General features: G+C 42.7%; 1 long non-coding RNA gene across 2 annotated transcripts; it reads right to left on the bottom strand.

Annotated features, from left to right (window-relative positions):
- Positions 1-2: 2 nt before the first annotated feature.
- Positions 3-13,412, bottom strand: LOC120402005. 2 transcript variants are annotated; one of them, XR_005596906.1, is made up of 5 exons: positions 13,355-13,412; positions 11,545-11,649; positions 9,642-9,765; positions 2,548-2,680; positions 3-197 (listed from the first exon to the last, which is right to left on the bottom strand). It is a non-coding gene; the product is annotated as an uncharacterized LOC120402005 (long non-coding RNA). The 2 variants fall into 2 exon arrangements; XR_005596907.1 differs by lacking the exon at positions 11,545-11,649 and having other exon boundaries at positions 13,355-13,403.
- Between the last annotated feature and the right edge of the window lie 7,674 nt (positions 13,413-21,086).

The following is a 21,086-nucleotide window of genomic DNA, read 5'->3' as shown; positions in this document are numbered from 1 at the left end:
GATGTTTACTATTTCCTTTTTTAAACAAGCCAACTCGGCTGCAGATAGATTTTGGAGATGAGCGATCTCAGCTTGTTTAAGTTGCAACTCTGACTGCACTTTCTCAAGTTCCTCAGTCAAATCTTGATTTTTCCCCTCTAAATCCCGAATCTCAGCTTCTTTCTTTTCTAATTGTATTTCCTGAGACAAACTCTTCTCTATAGTAATAAAAATCAAGTGCTTAATTTGTGAAAGCAAACTATGTCAAATATGCAATATTAGCTTTTATGGATAACACTATAAAATGGCAATATTGCCAATATTCAATTTTTCACCTAGCAATACATTTTCTTAGTATTTCAGAATATAATTACTTATGTGTTCTAAAACTGCCTTTATTCCCAAACCATGACATTGGATAGCTGAGACAATTTTAGCATTGCCAGAATTCAGTTTTGCAGAAAGAACATACTGCTAGTCAAATCGCTCTATGCTTCACAATTGTAACTGTTTCTACAGCCCATCCTCCCTGAGGTCCGATGGCTTGTACTCTGAAACTCATGGTTGACAGATAACAGTACCAATGGCTAGATAAAGAATGTTGGTACCCTATTTGTCCATTTTCTCTCTTTAAAATCCAGCATATATAAAAATGTTCAAGGTGTTTGATGAACTGATGTATGGAGTAAAATTAAGAGACATGGGCAATACAAGAGATTTCCTGTATTGCAAAGAGAATTCTATTGAATAACACCAACTTACCATATGAAACAAGACTACGCATTCCCTTCCTACAGGACAAGGAAAATTCAATGTCTCCAAGACCCAGAACTTGGTGAGAAAGAGGAGCAGACAGAGGGGAAGGGAAATGATAGCAATCAACAGTTATTTGAAATATATCAACACCTAGGGTGGAGAAGGATTATTTAGGGTGGTGATTCAAAGGGGGGAGGGGTGGCAGGCCGGTTGCCCGCTCTAGCCCTGAAGGGGTTGGAACAACCCTGCAGAGGGCTGTGGCTGGGGAAAGCAGCAAGCCTGGGCTGATTGGGGAGGCAGCTACAGCTGGGCCAGTCCCCAATCAGGCCACAGCTGGTCCTTATAAAAGGGCTGTGAGCCAGGCACTCAGTCAGTCTCCCTCTAGCTCTGAAGGGAGAGGGACCTGGCTGCTGGGGTACTAGTTTGAAGCAGGGCTAGGGAAAGCTCCAGACTGGCAAATCCCCAGGCCGCAGGGCCTTGTCCTAGTCCCACAGAGGTACTGAGTTGCGGGAAAGGCAGCAGGTCCAAATCCCCCAGCCAATGATGAGTGGCCATTACAGACTGCAGTCAGCCTCAGTGAAAGGGGGCTAGATGGTACTGGCAGTAGCCACTGAGACAAGGTGGAGAATAGGGGGTGGGTATTCCCTGGGGTGGGGAGACCCAGATAGTGGATTTCTGCTGGGAGCAGGAGCCTGACGGGGAGGGCACTGGGGTCTGGGAGGGACATGGGGGCCAGTGAGGAGAGGGATAGTGACCAGCAGAGGATGCTCCAGCTAGAAATGAGCTCAGTCCCTGGATGACCAGAAGGAGGCACTGCAGGGGTGAGAGGATAGTCAGAGACTTGTTAGAGAGGAAGAACTGTCCGGGGGTTAAGGGTGACAGCCTAGGACTCTGAGCACCCACATTCAGTTATGTTTCAATTAAGACGAGGTATTGTTGGTTGCAGTGCACAGCTACAGCACAAACATCTTCTGACTTATTTTTTGTTCATAATTATTCCCTTCAGAAAATGGAGATAATGCTACCATTTGACACCGTAAGAACCACAGCTAGAAGATAGCGAAAGCAAGAAAATGGACTTAGAAGGCGTTACATTTTATTAGCTAGCCGAAAGTGCTGCCACTTGCCAAGAATAAGATCAAAACACAAAGCACTTATTTGGATGGCCTCATGGATTGGAGAGTGCAAAATACTGATTAAAATGGGAGCAGGACTGGGTCCATACATTTAATTTTGAAATCTCATTAAGTAAGGTTAGACTTCTACAGGGATAAGCGGGAGCAGTCTCCTTCTTTACAATGGCTATTTAGCAGAATTACCTGTTCTCTTAAACCTCAATCTGCAAATTGCATTTTCCCAACCAAATAGACAAATGTAGGGAAAAGTCAAATTACGGCTCGGCAGGTAACATTTCACCACGTTTAAGCTTGATGGCGTCCATACACAAGCTAAAAGGATAATAGTTTGAGGTATATTTGTTTGCTTGGGATTTTAAAACACAGGAGCACATTGTAGTATTTAATATGCTGACCATATAGTTCTCTTTGGGACATATTTAATCCTCATTTTAAATTGCTTTAAAACCATATAATTTTATGAGTTAGTACTATATATTTGTATAAAGAAGTTCCATCTCAGTTTGGAAAGAGAATTGCGTGTATTAGCTGAAAGTTAATTTAACTATATCACACAAAGGGAACTTTTTTTTCTTGGGTATTCTTCAAATCACCATTGATAATGAGGTTTAAAGAACTTCCACACTGAAGTAATAGTTTGCAACAGGATTTAAATAGGTAGAAATGTGTATCTCACTTTTCATCTCTTCCGCATAATTCTGGGTCTCCTTCAGAAACTGTTTAGCTGTTTTCAGTTCTTCTTGCAGCTGATGGATTTCTTGAGATTTTTGATCAGACTGGCAGCGAAGAAGGTTTTTTTCCTCCATTTCCTACAACAAAACATTAGTTACAAAACAGTTGATTAAGTCAATAAACTGAGAGTAGTGTGATGTGGAATACTACCCATCTGAGTCCCTGTGAAGACTCTGGAAACATATACATGAGTTAGGAACACAAACGGCACTCTTGGCAGTCCTCAGAGGGCAGACAATCCTTTTGGGACGTCTCCCAGCTGGCACAGATCACAGCAGTACTTAGGTGGCTCAGGATACGGAACCAGGGAGCTACAACCAGTTCTCTGGTGCCTGCCTATAGAAGATCTTGACACAGGATAGAATTCAGCCCACAAAAACTGAGCGTCAGTGAAGTTAAGTGACTTGCCCAAAGCCACAGAGGGGAGTCAGTATCAGAACACAGGAGAACTTTCCAGTTCTAGCTCCTGTTCTCAGACCACCCATCTCTCAGCGTGGATGAGTCAAATATATGAAGTTGCTCTTGGTAGCAAGGTAGCATTTGAAGTAAAGTATTATTAGTCAGTAATACCTGGGGGCTCGGGATAGTACATTTTCTAAGCATCTTTTTTTCCAAATATTTTAAGAAAAGTTAAAATACCCCATACAACTATGTCCTACCTGGGAACTGAAATAAAAGTTATTTCTAAGAAACTAACTCCTTCCACCCAACTCCTGCATTGCTGGGTAACAGACGGCATGGCACTGGTGGGACTCTACTGGAAGCAAGCCATCATTTCTTCATCTACTTACTACGAGCAGATGGGCACTAGTGCGCAGAAGCCAAATTCAAGAAAAGGGAGGGTCTGGATGGAAAACAAATTATAACCTTGCCGACACAGCAAGTCTGTATTTTCAGCTATTTAAACAAGTCACCCAAAGAACATAACTAAAACCGTTGATACTTCTAGTTATTTTCCTTTTGTCTCACAACCTTCTAGTCCAAACTGTCCAACTGCTATACCGTAACAAACACACACACACACACACACACACACACACACACACACACACACTCTATCAATCATTCTAAAAGACACAGGTGTCAAGCGACAACATTTTCAGACAATGCTGATGTATGACAAATGTTTCAAAGCTGTATGAATTCTCAGCTTCCTGTGTTCAAAATATCAACAAAATTCAAGGGGTTTAAATGGCTGAAACTCACAGCCCTCTTGCTGTGACTCAGCACAAGTGGCTCTGATTAAGAAGCATTCAACAAAAAGCTGGAACCAACAACCTAACATAGCTGCACAAAAAAAATCCCATGCTCTGATGCAGGACGTTCACAAAACTATTTACAAGAAATGCATTCTCCTACCTTAATCTGGTAAGGCTACATCCCATCATTTGTATTTACAATTTGGCCTCAATCGCATAGGCCATCATTAACTCTTGCTTGAATCATCGCAATCCAATGTATTTAGACTTGAATGCTTCTGCCCTGCAAAATCTGCAAGACTTACAGAACACAGCAGCACACCTCCTCAGTAATACAGGTTCACTTGAGTACATCAGTCCTATGTTTCACTCACTCCGCTCATTCCCCAACAGAACACTGAATCAAATCTCGGTCTTTATTTTCAAAGCTGTAAAGGAAATGGGCCCAATATACCATCTTACTCTCTCAGACTTCAGTAGCTGTGTTCCTCAGGAACAACTGTCTACACATCAGAAGTAAAACTAGCAGATGCAGCAGACAGGGCTTTTTCAGGAGCTGACCCAATACTATGAAATTCATTCCTGCAAAAACTTAGAATGACAACTAACATCACCATTTTTCATATTTACACTCCCGCGCCCGCTCCCGCCCTCCACACTTTGCCCTCTGGGACAGTGGTTTTCAACCTCTTTTCCATTTGCAGACCCTAGAAAATTTCAAATGGAGGTGCAGACCTCTTTGGAAATCTTAGATATAGTCTGTGGACCCCCACAGGCCACGGCTTGAAAACCACTGTTCCGTTGTAACGACAACCTTTCGAGAACCCCTTAGACATTCTGCAAACTCCCAGAGGTCTGTGCACCACAGGTTGAAAACTGCTCTGGGGGATATGGGAGAAATAGAAACCTCAAATAACAGATGCTAGTCACTTAATTATTCTTAACTCTGGAAAGCTTTCAGATACAACAGCAATTGGCACAATAGAAGAACTTAAAAAAACCCAGTCGCTGATGTTGCTTCTACGACTATTTTGAGTTCTCTTCCCTTTCATTTTCCTTCTAATGCCAAATTAAAGGAAAAATCTTTTAATCTACAATCAAGGTTTTTTAAAAATCAAAAGTTACAGCCAGATGCTTTTTGTGTAAATTGAAATAACTTTACTGATTTCAATGGAGCTATGCTGATATATGCCAGAGCAGGATCTGGCTTCATAGTTAGAATTTTGTTGATAATGCTAGTCTATAGTCCTTGAAAAAGTTAAAATGTACAAATCATTTGGGGGATTTTCTCTTGCTTTAAATTGATTGTGTGACCAAAAAAGTACCCACTCCTCCATGAAATCTTAGAATTAGGCAAAACACACTTATACTTAGGAAGCAGCTACTGATTCTAGAAGTTCCAAATGAACTCAGATATTTAATATAGTCTATTTTTTAGGACTAAACAAAGAGTCTCTTGAACCATACTACATAATTAGATTAAACAAATAATTCCATATGAACTGTAACCCTATCTGTAGTATGCTGGTGCAAAATCATTTTTTTAAACTCTGACCATACAACCAATTTTTGACCTGGAGTCAGTCCATATGGAATCAATTGCAAAAACTGCAAGATCGGGGCCTTTTCTTGTATCACAGCTATAGGTCTTGTGACAGGGTCGGGCCAGAGGGCTACAGGAGAGTGATCCTATTGGGATTCAGGAAGTGGGGAGCCCACTGCTAAAAGATCCCCCCAGCCTTAAAGGGGGGATCAACAAGACCTGGAAACCAAGTGGTTTCAGGGGACAACTAATGAAATAACAGGGACAGACATGCTGTCAAAGGCTCAAACGAAGGGAACCAGATGGGGACAGAGAACCCCGGACAGCGCCCACTGCTCCTCGAAGGCATGAAGGGAGTCAGTGGACGCGTCCCAGAGGATTTCTGCCCGGTTGCGTGAATGGATGGAGGACCGGAAAGAGGCCCCACAGTTACAGGAGACTCCATCGGCCAACCTCCTCTCCCTGGTTTTATAGATGGCCATTTTAGCCAGGGCCAGGAGGAGGTTGACCAGGAGGTCCCATGACTTTGTGAGGCCACCGATAGGCAGTGCATAAATAAGGAAATGAGGGGGAAAGTGCAGCCAGAAATGCAACAGGATATCTGTGAGGAGACAGAATAGAGGCTGCAGCTTGGCGTACTCCAGGTAAACGTGCACCAGAGTCTCCCTCACGCAGCAGAAAGGGCAGGTGTCCAGGATGGGGGTGAACTGCACCAATTACACGCTCGTGCTCAGACCCCTGTGAAGAAGCGACCAACTGACATCCCCGGCGGGCCTTGGGAGCAGGGTGGAGTATAGGCTGGCCCACCGGGGCTCCTCACCCTCTAGAGGTGGCAGGAGGTCCCTCCACTTTGTGTCAGGGTGGGACGCAAAGGTGAGGAAGTGCAGAGTGTGGAGCACGAGCGCGTATAGATGTTTCCTTGGCGTGGTCTGGAAATGAACCGGCTTTAAGTCGTGCAGATGGCTTATGATGAAGGGGCACGGAGGCCGGTTGGGTCCATGGGGCAGGGGCCCGCTACAGGAGAATGAGAGAAGGCAAATATATTAGCCCCCGATTAAGCAGGTCCCTTTTCCCTGGGTAAGATAACAGGGGCAGTTCCAGAAAAATCAGGAATTTGCTGGAACCAATGAAGGCAGGCAGGCTAATTAGGACACCTGGTTTAAAAAGGACCTCACTTCAGTCAGTGAAGGGTGCGCAAAGTACTGAGAGTGAGAGGGCCTGCGGCTGGAGAACTGAGGAGTACAAACACTATCTGGGTCAGCAGAGACTGTGGGGATTGTTCTCCTTCCTTTTCCCCATGCTGGCAAGTGATGTGGTTAGCTGAGTGAATGGCAGGTTTGAGCCATAAAACTGGCCAAACTGAGGGCTGCCCTGAATATCTGAGGTGAGCAAATCCGCTAATAAGTGCAGGACCCACCAAGGCAGAGGAGGAACTTTGTCACAGTCTTTTAAGATGCTCCAAAAAAGGACAGCCAGAATAAGACAGTATCGAAACACAACTTCTGGTGGAAATACACTATTCTCCAACATAGAGCTTGCAGAGTTCCCCTGGGAGTCAGTAAGGCATAAATGGCACCAGTTCTTACTGATTTCCAGTTTAAATTATTAATTATTCCAGTTCCTTTGACTGGTTTGCTAGTAAAGCCTGTTCTGCTCTGCACAGCTTCTGTGTTAAGCTCACTGGAGTCCTTTTCCAAACAGTGTTTCATTGCTATTGCCTATGAGGAAAACACATCACATTTTATTTGTAGTTATATTGAATCTATTTTAAAAAATTAAAAATTCCTGATGTCCCTTTAAATGATGAGCTCCAGAGATACCTTAGAAAACAAAGCCAAAAGAATAAGCTATGTTCTGCTTCCTCCTACAGAAAGAGAAATTTGGAGTAACTGTTGACTTCTGTGTTGTATAACTAAGAGCAGAATTTGGCCCTAAACCTTGAAACTCAGCATGATGGCTTTAAAAAAGTGCAATTAAAAATGGCCTAAATGTCTGAAAAATCCATCCTCCTTTCACTGTCCAGTCCTGGGTTCTAGATTCTGTATCATACCAAAACCAGAACAAGTTAAGGTAACACAAATCTTTAAGTCAAGACTGGGCAAGGTTATGAAAAATATTTTCAGGCACATTTTCAAGTATATAGTTGTAATGCATAAATATAGTCATAATTTAAGCAATAGTCATAGTACAGTCTGGTAATCATTGGGAATCCTAACCAGTGCTTTCTTTTAAGCTCAATCATAAGGGCAGCAGATTTAACACTTGCTCTCCATTTTTTTTAACATAACATATTTTGTCAAAGCGAGCACCTATTGGGTTTAGAAGATCCTTCCCCATTCCCACTCAGTCCTCAGCTGCTCATTTGAGAGGTAACATTTAGGTGTTGGACTGACGATCAGCTATCACCAAATATGCCATTGAACAGCCAACAAAAAGAAAGGATCAATACCAAACTAGACTCAATTCGGTACAATCCAAATACCAAGAGATTGACAAATTACTCTACCTTTTCCACTTACTATATACTCAAGGAATAGGTTACATGTTGTGAAAAACCAGTATTTGTACATCTTAATTCCCCATATTTATGGACCAACAAAGACATTCAGCTTGCACCTCTGTCTCCATAACCACATTCTTCAGGGGCAAGGGAAATTAGTGTCGTGCTATCCTCTATCTTAAATTTATCACCTGACTTTATATTGCAAGGATAGGCAACTTATGGCATGCGTACCACAGACAGCACACGAGCTGATTTTCAGTGGCACTCACACTGCCTGGGTCCTGGCCACTGGTCCAGAGGCCTCTGCATTTTAATTTAATTTTAAATGAAGCTTCTTAAACATTTTAAAAACCTTTTTTACTTTACATACATCAATAGTTTAGTTATATATTATAGACTTATAGAAAGAGACCTTCTAAAAACGTTAAATTGTATTACTGGCACGCGAAACCTTAAATTAGAGTGAATAAATGAAGACTCGGCACACCACTTCTGAAAGGTTGCCGACCCCTGTTATGTCGCTATCTAAACCAGGAAGTTAACAAGATCATAACTGTACCACCACCAAATTCTAACTGGTTTTCAACCTTTTAAACCTGTTTTATATCAGTCATAATAGCTCCATAGTACTCCAAATTAAAAAGGAAGTAAAAAATGAGAATGAAATAACCTAGTTCCATTCTAGAAAGGAGTAGGCTTTTCTGGATAAAAACCTATAGATGTCCAAGTTTGAGTATGAATCGAGTGTATCAAGAGTAAACCTGGAAAGAAGAGTATGTGTAGAGAAAATACTAACCACCTCTGTAGAAAAGGTTTGATTAATGTGCTCACACAGCTAGGATGACACATAGCTATGCCGGACAGCTATCGTGGACAAATTTAGAACCTCTGTATGAAGTCAGTGTAGACCATGTCTATCATAAATAAAAAAGCAGTTTTCTATTAGAGAGTGTGGATAGAAAAGAAGCAGTGCTCATATCAGAACAAGGCTAAAGGGAACGGTTGTAGGGCATTACCCCAGATTGCCTTTGGGCCCATCTGCTACCTCAGTTTACCTTTAATCTTGCATCAAACCAGATATCACATGTGGTGATTTTACAGTAGTGCTCTCTTCCAGGTTGGTTTATTATCATAACACAAGACTCAAACATACCCTTAACCAGCCTCAATTATTCTTTTCCGCATATAATGCCTCAAGTTTTTCCAGGTCTTGATCAGAGCAGGCCCATCCTTGTGGTCCCGCCCCTCTCCTAGCTGGGACTTCTGCATCCTGCAAGTCCATCAATGGAGGCTTATCCCTGCACAGTTTCCAGTTCCTTGTAATTCTCTTCCCCCAAAAGGCTTTTGCCTTGGAGTTCTGGAAAATTGTCACCTGTCCTCTTCACAGGCTCTCTGCCTGGGCACTAACGAGAGAGAGTCTCTCTCTCTGAACTTTTGGGGCAGAGGGGGGGTCTCTCTCTCTTGAATGACCACAGGCTGCCCTTTTACCTGCCAGCAGGCCCGGTTTAGATGCATGCTTCTGTCACATGACCCTTGTATTTATTCCCATCATACAGGGAGATGGGCTAAACCTGACAAAAGGTGCAGCTGTGCCCCAGTCTTTTAATGGACCAGCTCACCCTGTGACAGGAACATACCACAGCTTGCTCTGACCTGTGATATATTTAGTTGCACTTAAATATTAGTCATGTATAGATCTTCAAACACAATAAAGAGGACAGTTAAATTTTACATAAAATAAAAACTCAGCATCACCACTTCCATTTGAATAGTTCAGATATTAAAAATCCTACTTTGTTGAGTTCTGCTCGTAGAGCATCGTTGGCTTGCTGCAAGTCCTGGTTTATCTGGTCGCACGGCAGATCCCCTGTCAGTAAGTCATGTAGCTGATGAAACACTTCTTAGAAATGTAGAAGACTGGGGGGAGGGTAGGAGAGAGAAACACACTCTAGTTACATGTTTCTTGTCAAGTTACTATAACTATTAACACTGGAAAACGCAGGGGAGGGGCTGTAAATTGCCTCTTAAAAAAGTTACTAATTACACTAAAGCGCTCTCTGACAGAAGCAAAAAGAGTTTAAAACCCATTTTTAAGTAAAGCATAAATTCTGTTATGGCCACTAATGGCCATGACTCACTTTGGCCAATCAGAGTAGCCTACTTCATCTGCTACACCAAGACAGGTGGATCAAAAAATACTAGCAAATAATGGAATGAAGCTTATATATCGATTCAAAAGTAGATCTCCATAACAACATCGAGCATTACAACTAAGCAACCAGACTAATCCCCAATAATCATGATCCTTTGGGGTGCGGGGAATTCCCTTCTTTGCTATGATTACATGTTTAGCTTATTGCTGTCAAAATGTTTTTCATGAGGAAAATGCCTTAGTTATTTTCAATTTGACTTAACACATGACTGGGCAGCAACAGAAGTTTGGTAGAGGGCATTGACTCCTCCCGCCTCAGGTCTGGAGCAGAACTTCACTAATGCACACCTCCTAAGATCCTTAGGAATCTAGCCCATCTCCTGCAACCATTAGGAGATGCAAAGTAGATATCCATCTGGGTATAATTCGTTTTTGAGGCTTCTTCCAGGCCCCACGGTCCTTATGGTTGGGGCTCTACATGAATTTGAGAGGGGATTTATATGAGGGAATAGGGCTATGAGGGGCACGGACTTTTAGTCGGTGTTGGGGTTGGTAAGAAAAAGAGAGGGCTGAGTGGGGAGCAGAAAGCAGAGGAAGATAGGGAGGAAAGCACTAGTGGCGTCTCCTGGCAACAAACCTCTCTGCCAAACTTCTCTTGGCAGCAGCTGCAGGACTCCCCTCTAACAAATCATAGCAGGTTTGTCAGCTGGAGAAGGTAGTGAAGTGCTAGTGCTTCCCCTCAGCTTTCTCCTAAGCACCCTCCTATCCTCCAGCAAGACACCTGCTCCATCCCATGTCCTCAAGCACCCCCACAGATTGTTCCCACTCTCATTGCCAGCCAGAGACCCATCCTATGACGTCCCCACCCTCTTGGATCCCAGTGATCCATTTCCCCAAATCTTTATGTCTCGCCACCCCCTTATTATACCCAGCCTCTCTGCCCTCAGACCCTTTCCAAAGGCCCACTCCTACCCTGGCTTGGCCTGCCAGGAGCAGAAGAATGCAGGCGGGGAGGGTCAAACTCAGGAAGAAGTGAGCAAATTATTAGCAAAATGTTCAAACTTTTTTCTGATTTTATTTTTGTCATCGAACTATAAATTAGAGGTGAACAAATTGGTAGCCTGCCTGCCCAGCCTACCTTGAAGAAATACGGATTCACTTCCTCTTACCAAGTTTTAACCACCAGACTACTATTATCACCAGCTAGGGAACATGGCTTTAGTCAACTTAATTCGTGGTAGGCCAGTAAATTGTTTCACTAACAAATACAGATCCATTCAAGGAACTGAGAGGGCGTGGGACCAGCAGGGCCCCATGTACCGGCGCATAAGCACAGGGCTCCAGAGGTTGCCAAAGCCGGCCCTGGGGGTACCATTACGGGGAAAAAATTCTGACAGCGTGCATGTATGCGCGCACACATCAAATATGGAATCATCAGCGTTTTTTCTTCTACATGGACAAATACTCAATGAACAACTTGTTCACTCTGGTAATAGCGGTCTGGAGGCAACTTTAAACTTGTGAAAAAATGGGTCTCGTCTTACCTTTTCCTTTCCTTTTCTTTTCTGTTCTAAGGACCGACGATTATTTTCGACAAATTGTCTCTGATGACTCAGTAGGTCGTCCATTTTTTGCTCCAACAGTTCACGCTATACAGAGTTTAATCATAAATCACAGTGATGCAAGGGTAATATTTATTATTTGTACTACAATAGCAATCCCGCCCCCGCAATCAGGATTGAAATCCCACTTTAGTAGGCAGTGTTTAAAAAAAAAACAACAACAAAAAACGACATACATACGAGGAAGTCATGGTCTCTGCCCCAAAACTGCTTACAGTGTTCCATGACTTGGTAAACACTCACACAGGTACCCATACCAAACTGAGAACAGATTACACTTGGCTAGAAGACAAGTGTGTGCTAAAGTTTTAATAAGTGAAGTGGAGAGGGCCTATTCACAGGTCAAAAGTTCTCATCGTTAACTTACTTGAACATCTGTATACAAACATGGTAATAACCCTGGATTGACTCAATGTCCCTGGCCTCAACCTACTCCCAGCCAAGACCTTCTCTCAATGGGGTCCTCACAGAGGTAGCAAACAACCGCCATTACCGTACCTCTCCAGAGGAAAATTCTTAACCCCCATTCACATGATGGTATAACCTTCAGCATCCTGTATTTAGGATGTAGAAAGCAGCAGAATTTTCTAACAAGCAGCAAAATTGTACAAGTCAGGTACAATCCCTCATCCCCCACCTGCCTATTCAACCAGCTAACAAGTAAAAACTCAAAGCCACAGAAACAGATGAGTACGAAGAATAAAAATTGCGGTTGTAATATAAGTACAACTGCATGCAGCCAGGGAGCATGACAGCAAGGAATAGCTGTGATGGGAACTACACAGATATAAGTAAGTTTTAGCAGGATAAGCAAAAAATGTATTAATCTGGGTTAGTTATTGTGATTTATGCAGGCGAATCTTTTAATCAGGGCCGGCTCAAAACTCCAGCACGCCACGCACGCGCGTGGGCGGCATTTTCCCAGGAGGGCGGCAGGCGGGTCCGGCGGACCTTCCGCAGTCATGCCTGCTGGTTCCGCGGCTCGGGTAGACCTCCCGCAGGCATGACTGCAGACGGTTCCCTGGTCCCGCGGCTCGGTGGACTTCCCGCAGGCATGCCTGCGGAAGCTCCACTGGAGCCGCGGGACCAGCGCACTCCTCCGCAGGCACGCCCGGAGCCGGGGACCGGCGCCGCAGCGCCCCACGGCATGCCGCCTGCTTGGGTGGCCGGATTAATAGAGCCGCCCCTGCTTTTAATTAGGGGGTTAGAGTAGAATATATATGGATAAAGACACAGATGAGGTAGCTTCCTCTACTGAGTCTGCGCAAAGTTACAGAACAGAGGATTAAAAAATAGATGATTGACATAATAGTGGAGAAGAGACAGAGGAAAAATAGCCAAGCATAGCAGAGATTTGAGAAGAGTCACCCTGTCCCCAAGAAAGATAACTTGAGCACTTCCTTGTCTTGCCTTATCTTTTTTTGCACGTTTATGTAATTCATATGTGATAGTAGCATTGTCTAAAAACATATATAATAAAGGCTAAAATAAATTGTTTAAGCCTAAATTGAAGTGGATTTGGTTTTCACCCAACAGGTTGACGTTTGCATTTAAAGTGGAACTAAAAATCCCGGTTTCACAGTATAATAAATGAATCTACTTTCCAAGTTCAGCAGAGTTACACTTTAGATTACATTAATTTTTTGCATAAAATAGTTTCTTACTTTGCCAGAGACATTTTTTTTAAAAAAAAAATCACAATATTAATAAAATTCACTGCTTGTTCTCTCACCTTATTCTTGGCTTTGATTATTTCAATGACAGAAGACCCCAAACTCTTCATATATTCCCTAGTTACTAAAAAGCTCTCAACAGAGGTGATGGTGACAGAGCTATACCAGTAACTCAGGTGATTTACAAGTAGCATCATTGTGACATCAGAAGAACCAACCAATCAAACTTTCCTGTGCAATTTGCTCAGTAACTCAGGTGATTCATAAGTAGCATCATTGTGACATCAGAAGTAGCAACCAATCAATCTTTCCTCTGCACTTTGCTATCAGTCAGTGAAGTGGAGAGGGCCTATTCACAAGTCAAAAGTTCTCATTGTTAACTTACTTGAACATCTGTATACAAACATGGTAATAACCCTGGATTGACTCAATGTCCCTGGCCTCAACCTACTCCCAGCCAAGACCTTCTCTCAATGGGGTCCTTACAGAGGCAGCAAAGAACAGCCATTACCGTACCTCTGCAGAGGCAAATTCTTAACCCCCATTCATATGATGGTATAATCTTCAGCATCCTGTATATAGGATGTAGGAAGCAGCAGAATTTTCTAACAAGCAGCAGCATTTTCTAATATTCTTAAGTAGGCAGCAGAATCTGCATGCATAGATAAAATCCCTGACTGCAAAGAGTAGGTGACAACCATCACACTTACAGAAGGCATATGTGGTGGTGCCTTTCCCACAGCAACATAACTTCTTTAATCTAAGTGTGTATGGAGGGGCAGAAAGGGGATGGGAAAAGAGTTCAGCTAAAGAGAAATATGAAGAATCGTGGAATCCATGACTTGCATGAGTTATAATGTTCTACCCAATACACACGGAAACTGTGAGCTGCAGCAATTGGCAGAGGCCAAAACATTCAGCTGGACTAACTTCCCCATGTTCTCAGGCATTCCTGCACCCCTCAGAGTTGCTCCACTAATCTCAACTCAGAGTGCCTGCAAAGTTCAGTAGCTCCACCAGAACCTCCAGTTCTCCTGGTAACCACAGAACCTGAGGGACCCCTATCATACTTCTAAGTACTACAATGTTCCCTGTTTCTTAGCTCCCTATTGTTCTCTGCATAACACCGGAGCTCTCTGCCAGCTTTCTTTCTTTGCATGGGAAAGATTTCAAAATGTCAAAAAGAAATTATCAAGAAAAACCACAGGCAGAAAACAAACCAAACAAATCATTAAACTCTGTGAGTAAAGTTGACAGTACATGTAAGTTTGTTTTTTTTTAAATTCGTAATGCTGCAGTTATGAAAAACAAATAAAATGAAGCATTAGAAACCAAGGTAATTCAGAGTTAAGATCAAAATAAAAGACAGCCTAACATTTGAAAAGTAGGCAAGATCAGGGCGCTCCAGGCACCAGTGTAGCAAGCAGGTGCCTGGGCAGCCAATGAAGAGAGGGGTGGCACGTGCAGCAGTTCGGCGGCACTTCGACAGTGGGGCTGTCACTCCCGCTTGGAGCGAAGGACCTGCTGCCGAATTGCCGCCATAGAAGAAGCGGCGGTAGAGCTGCCACCAATCGCGAACGCTTTTATTATTATTTTTTGCTGCTTGGGGCGGCAAAAATGCTAAAGCCGGCCTTGGTTCAGATGCAAGCCTGTGACAACTGTCAGTAGGAACACAGCATGTGTCCAAAAGACACTTTGTCCGGACATAAGATAAGCATAAGTTGGGTCTGCATAAAAGCTTGGAGTTCTCCATCCTTCTCTTTGAGGAGATCTTAGTCTGGAATCATCTCTGGACTCTTCCGTGCCCGGTACCTTTTTCACAGAAAGCTTCTTGTCCGATGTGCCAGCTTTTGAAAGAGGATGTTGCTGATGAGGCCCAGGAAGTGAGGGACCCAGTACTAGCACTCTAAGGAGCAGAGAAGACATTTACAGGATGGTTATCTGACCCAGGGCCTGAAGCTACTCTCATTGCTTTACCCATTAAGTACATCTGGAGCAGGGCTTCTCTAGATTTGCAGGTCCCGCAAGTGAAGGACTTGCAAATATGTATTTTGTCTGGGGGAATGTTCCCGGAAAATGCCAAACATTACAGGGTATAGTGCCCGTGTTTGATGGGCAGTATGTAAATCCAGGGGACTTAAAAGAAGCCATCCTGACACCAGAAAGAAATAGCTATTCTGGTTAAAAAACCAAAATGCCAATGGGCAACCACTAGCTATCTCTATCTACACGCTGCACAGATTTAAAAAGAGCCAGGTATTTTGTTAGCACTGCTCACTGCCCATGTTCATCTCAAAGCCAGGAGGCATGAGAGGAACTGAGTGGTGGCTGGCCTGCTCCACCCTTTTATGCCCTCGGTGCAGGATATGAGGATGCTCAAGGTGCATGAGACTCTGAACATGGGTGAGTGGGGTACATTGCACACCGTCAGCAAACTGTGGAAATGGATAACCACTCAAAGGGAAAAAAGTTGCAAAGGGACAGCAGTGGTCTGTTCATTATACCAATAATACACTGGCTTTTACAAATTGTCCTGGAGCCAGTACAAAAAGCCCTTGATCAAAACACCAGTTCAGTAAGGAGATCTTATCTCGCAAACTCTTATGTGAAGGACATGAAAACGGCACATTTCCCAGGAAGAAAGATTAGAGGCTAGAGTCACTGAAAAGGCAGAGTTGAGGTGGTTTGAGAGCCTGAATTATACATTTCCAAATTGATAAATGTTGGGTTGCAATTTACGTTTAACTTAACTTTGAATTTCCCGTATTTTTAATACTTGTTATTTTTAATTACTACAAATGTATTGTAAGGCACTCTCATCCTTGACTCGAGTTTACCCAAGTATTGAGCCTGCGATAGTTTAGAATCCAAGTAACTTTCCCCTGAATTTATGGCAGTTTAGGCTGAAAATATTAAACTATATGACAGTGTCCCTTTAAGGTCACAATTGGCCACCAGGTGTCAATCTTCCTCTCTGGAATATTATTGGTAGGGGCCTATGGTCCATTTTGGTCAATTTTACGGTCATAGGCTTTTAAAATCCATAAATGTCATGATTTCAGCTATTTAAATCTGAAATGTCACAGTGTTGTAATTGTAGGGGTCCTGATCCAAAAGGTATTGTGTGTGTGGCGGTGGGGTGTCACAAAGTTACTGCGGAGGGTGGGGGGTTGTGGTGCTGCTACCCTTACCACTGTGCTGCTGGTGTTGACGGCGCCGCCTTTAAGCTGGGAGGCCGGAGAGTGGCAGCTGCTAGCTGGAAGGCCAGCTCTGAAGGCAGCACAGAAGTAAGGACCCTCAATTTGAGAAACACTGGTCTCCCCCATGAAATCTGTATAGAATAGGATAAAAGTAAACAAAGACCAGATTTCATGGTCCGTTTGGACAGAAGCCGTGGCCCGCGCCTGCTGGGGATAGAGAACTCCAGGGCTGTGGGCGCCGTGCTCTCTGTCCCGTAGGCACGGGCCGCTTCTCTCCTGCTCAGGCACTAGGCACTAGGGGCACTAGGCACTAGGCAGAGCACATCAATGCATCGCATTGGGGACCACTGACTTAAACTGACCAGCTTGAAACCCGCTATACCGCGACCCTGCATTTATCGCCATGGAATTTTTGGACCCCAAACATCGCGTTATAACGGGGTTCACTGTACTTACAGTATTAGTACTATAAAGCAGACTACAAATTCTAATTAGACACATGATAAGATGAAAATTAGAAAAAAACTATATAAAAACTGATTATCAGGTTAATTAGGTAGCAAGATCAAAACATGTTCAAAGTATATTATCATATTGGAAATATTGAAAGGCCTTTAAATGTCTGGTTGGGACAATTTATATTTATTTTTGAACTTGGATAGTGGCTGTAGATCAGTTTCACTTTGTTTTTACTAGCTTCATTTTCTGATTCTTATGCATTGGCACAACACTGCAGTGTTTAGGCCACAAATTTTGCAGAGGTTCTTTGTCAGGGTTCTCAAACTGGGGTTGCAACCCCTTAGGAGGTCGTGAGGCTATGATGGGGGAGTCTCAAGCTGTCAGCCTTCACATAAACCCTGCTTTGCCTCCAACATTTATAATGGTGTTAAATATATTTTAAAGTGTTTTTAATTTATACGGGGTGGGGTGGGGACTTGCTATGTGAAAGGGGTCACCAGTACCAAAGCTTGAGAATCACTGCTCTTTGTTTATAAGAACTACCTCCACTGGAATTTTCTAAAACATTATTAAAACATTTCTATTTGGTCTTAAGTTTTGAAAAAGCTGCTTCTGAAGAAAAGCTATTAGAAACCTATATTTGGGGCTAAATTTAACCCAATAGTGTTCATTTAACTTATTCAATGCATGTCTCCCTTTTTGGAAGGGGCCTTTTGTAAATATCATATAGGGTCTTTTTTTCACATCACTAAAACCACTTATCTAAAAATCAAAACTGTTTTTTTCATGATACACGTGTGTGTGTTTGGGGAGGCTCAGAATCTATAGTTTCTTTTCCACAGACTTCAATGGAATTTTGCACATGAAGAACAGTAGTCATCAATTTCAGATTATTAGCATGTGAAATGAATGATCTGATCATTCTTTTATGAGGACCTATTCCACTGGTACTCTATCTGCGAACAAACAGATGGCAGCCAATGGCAGTTGAGAATTTTCCTTTTTTCGGTCACTGACCCTTCTCCCTGCCCCATCCCCTTCCTCCCCCCCCCAACACCCCCCAAAAAAACCCAGACAAACTAACAAACAAACAAACAAACAAACCAACCAACCAACCAACCAACCAACCCTTCAGGCTTCCAAAGCTGAAACTTCATCTTAGGTTTGCAATTAACTTTACAATGTGACCGTGCACATAAACTAAGCCGTGAATGAAAACTCTTCCCATTTAAACTAACAGTAAGCAAAGGGTGAGTGTTTGAATTGAGATAACTGTCCTGCAGAACAGCATTACCATTTAAAAAATCATCTTTTTCAAAGACCACTTGCCAATGATTTTGGCTTAATTGGATTAAAGCAGAAATCTAAGAAAGGAGACCCATCCATTCACTGAAAAAAAAATGGAGGATACAGACACTGTCCCAAACACTTCCAACAAGGTAACAAAATTTACTGACAGAAAATCTGAAGACCAAAGACAGAATGGCAGAGCAGAAGACATGAAATGGCCTTAAGTCACCTGTCACCTTATCTGCTGAAGATAAGGTTCTTCCTATAGTGTTTATTAAATGTTTACAAAGACTTCCAAGTGGGTATCCTGCACAGCTGCACTGACACTAGGGCTACACTACAGCTTAAGTCGACATAAGGTTTGTTGCTCAGTTGTGTGAAATTAGTCACCCACCTGAGCGACATAACTTACACAGAGTTAAGCGTCGGTGTGACAGCACTGTTTTGACAGGAGACATAGCTGCCACCGCTTGGGCCCGGAGGAATTAAGCCAACGGGAGACCTCTAGACCTCTATCCCATCGGCTTAGAGTGGCTACACTAGAGAGCTTAAGCTCAGAAGACTTCTCAGTTGAAGAAGCTCCAGATGCTCATTCTACTATGGTTCTAGTTTAAGCAGGCAAGGATCTCCCTGAAAAATGACTTCTTGATAGAACAGATTACTCTACAGAACCTACCAAAGAATTAAATTCAAAAACACAATAAAACAAGTCAGTTTCTGAGCTCAGTTAATTTTTTCATACTGGAAAAACTTTATAAACCAAGAAAATAATTAATAAACATGTATATAGGGTTTTTTACCCAGAGATCTCCAAAAGTCTTACATGTTGAGTAGGTATTTTACTCCCCTTTTATATATAAAACAGTCTTCAATGAAGTCATTAAACACAGAGGGTTTTAATTCTCTTTAAAAAAAATAAGATGTTCTTATTTACAAAGTAGATTTAAAGTAATAACTACACTTGCAAGATACCTTGGTTCTGTGTTTTTAACTGCTCGATGACGGAAGAATTACCACAATTTTCAGGGAACTTGTTGTTGAAATCTGTCTTCTTTGATCTTAAGCCACTGTGACTAGGAATTGCCTCTTATCCCCATGGAAAATGGGATGAAGTAAAACCTCTCTTTAAAGGGTTTCTTGACTGCTGGATGAAGGACAGTTGTGTGTCTTTTCTTGTTGCCACAAGAACACTGATGAAGAAGCCTGATGCCGAGCAATCTTTCTGTGACTCTTAGTACTTTGAAGATGAGAATGATTTATTTTCTATTTAAAAAGAGTGGGGGAAAGCATATCTACCTTTACATAGCTGACAATTCATAAGAGAATTAATTCACTACTGTATGGTGGAAATAAGTTAGGGCAATTGGTCAAGCTGTCAGTTGCAATTTTGGATAACAGAGTCCGCGACACAGATCGTCCATCAGCACAAAGTACTATGTGATTTATACCAGTCTGCTTTTATACCCCCAGCAGTCAACTGACTGGAATACTTTGCTGATTAACATCACAGGCAGCTGAAGAGGGTTGGGGGAGTACTATCTGCAGTTCAGATATATCTAAGCTGGCCAGCATCTCAATGGCAAGAAGTTTGACCTGTGGTTCCTTATATTTAGTATATCAAGTTTTTTGTTTTGTTTTTTAAGAGAGGCATCGTATCAGTTAACATTGAGGTACCTTCCCTGCACATTCCTCACGATCAGATCGGTTTTGTCAAGCTAGCTGTTGACAGGCATAATATTCATTTTTGTATTTCGTTCTAGACTTACTGTGCATTAGAACGGATCCTCATTTGTGTTCTGTGGACAAATATAGCTACATTTTAGACTGTGGGCTCTAGTCATCTCCAAATGTGTGGTGATCCCATTAGCAAGAATTCTACATGTAAATCATTCCACACACAAGAGAGAGACACTCATTTATTTGCACTTACTTTTACAAAATCCCTGGACTCAAAAAACATGCTTTGGCTCTAATATCAGATATTTTTCTTTCCCTAAACCTCTGACTGCCAGAAGCCGGGACTGGATGACAGGGGAGGGATCACTCAATAAATTGCCCTGTTCTGTTCATTCCCTCTGAAGCATCTGCCACCATCCAGAAGCCAGGATAATGGGCTAGATGGACCATTGGCCCTACTGGATCAGACCATTCTGTTCTAAAAATACAAAAAAGCTGCTATTGGTACTTACTGAACTTGGTTTTCCAATATGTCTAACATTTGAATGGGGTTTTTGACTAAAGCACTAAGGGTCCCAATACTGCTCCCCAAAATTCACAAGAATGTAATCCCTGACATCAGTAGAGGAGCAGCTTCCCCCCTCCAGTAAAGCAGGGCTTCAAAACAGCCAATCGAAGCTGATTAAGGAAGCAGCCACAGCTGTGTAACCCAATCAGGCCCAGCTGGCCTGATAAGAGGCCTGTGAGCCAGCACCTGAAGGAATCTCTCTTCAGCCCTGGAGGGAGAGGGGTGAGCTGTCTGCAAGCAAGGTACCCGAAGCAGAGCAGAGCTGGGGGAAAGGGCAAGGGGAGCTGGGGAGCTCTAGCCTTGCAACTCCCCAGGCTGCGGGTCTTGATGGAGGTCTATGGAGGTACTGGTGCTGCAGAGGGCAGCCCAGGAATAGGCAGAGGCAGCTGGTCCTAAACCATACTTTAATCTGGATATTTCTCAGCTTTTTTCTTTCTTCAACTTCTTTATTGTATTGTTCTTGGAGTTCTTCAAACTTAAAACCTACAAATTGACAGTGAATATTTGCTAATAATCTGCCTCATTTCATACATAATCTTACAGCCCTCATTAATCTCTAGTGATATATTAAGACAACAACTCAACGGGAGTTCTTCT

This window comes from Mauremys reevesii, linkage group 3 (assembly GCF_016161935.1).
Source record: "Mauremys reevesii isolate NIE-2019 linkage group 3, ASM1616193v1, whole genome shotgun sequence".
Lineage (NCBI taxonomy): Eukaryota > Metazoa > Chordata > Testudines > Geoemydidae > Mauremys > Mauremys reevesii.
Note: the sequence above shows the minus strand (reverse complement) of the source record. Positions and strands in the feature narration are given on the sequence as shown.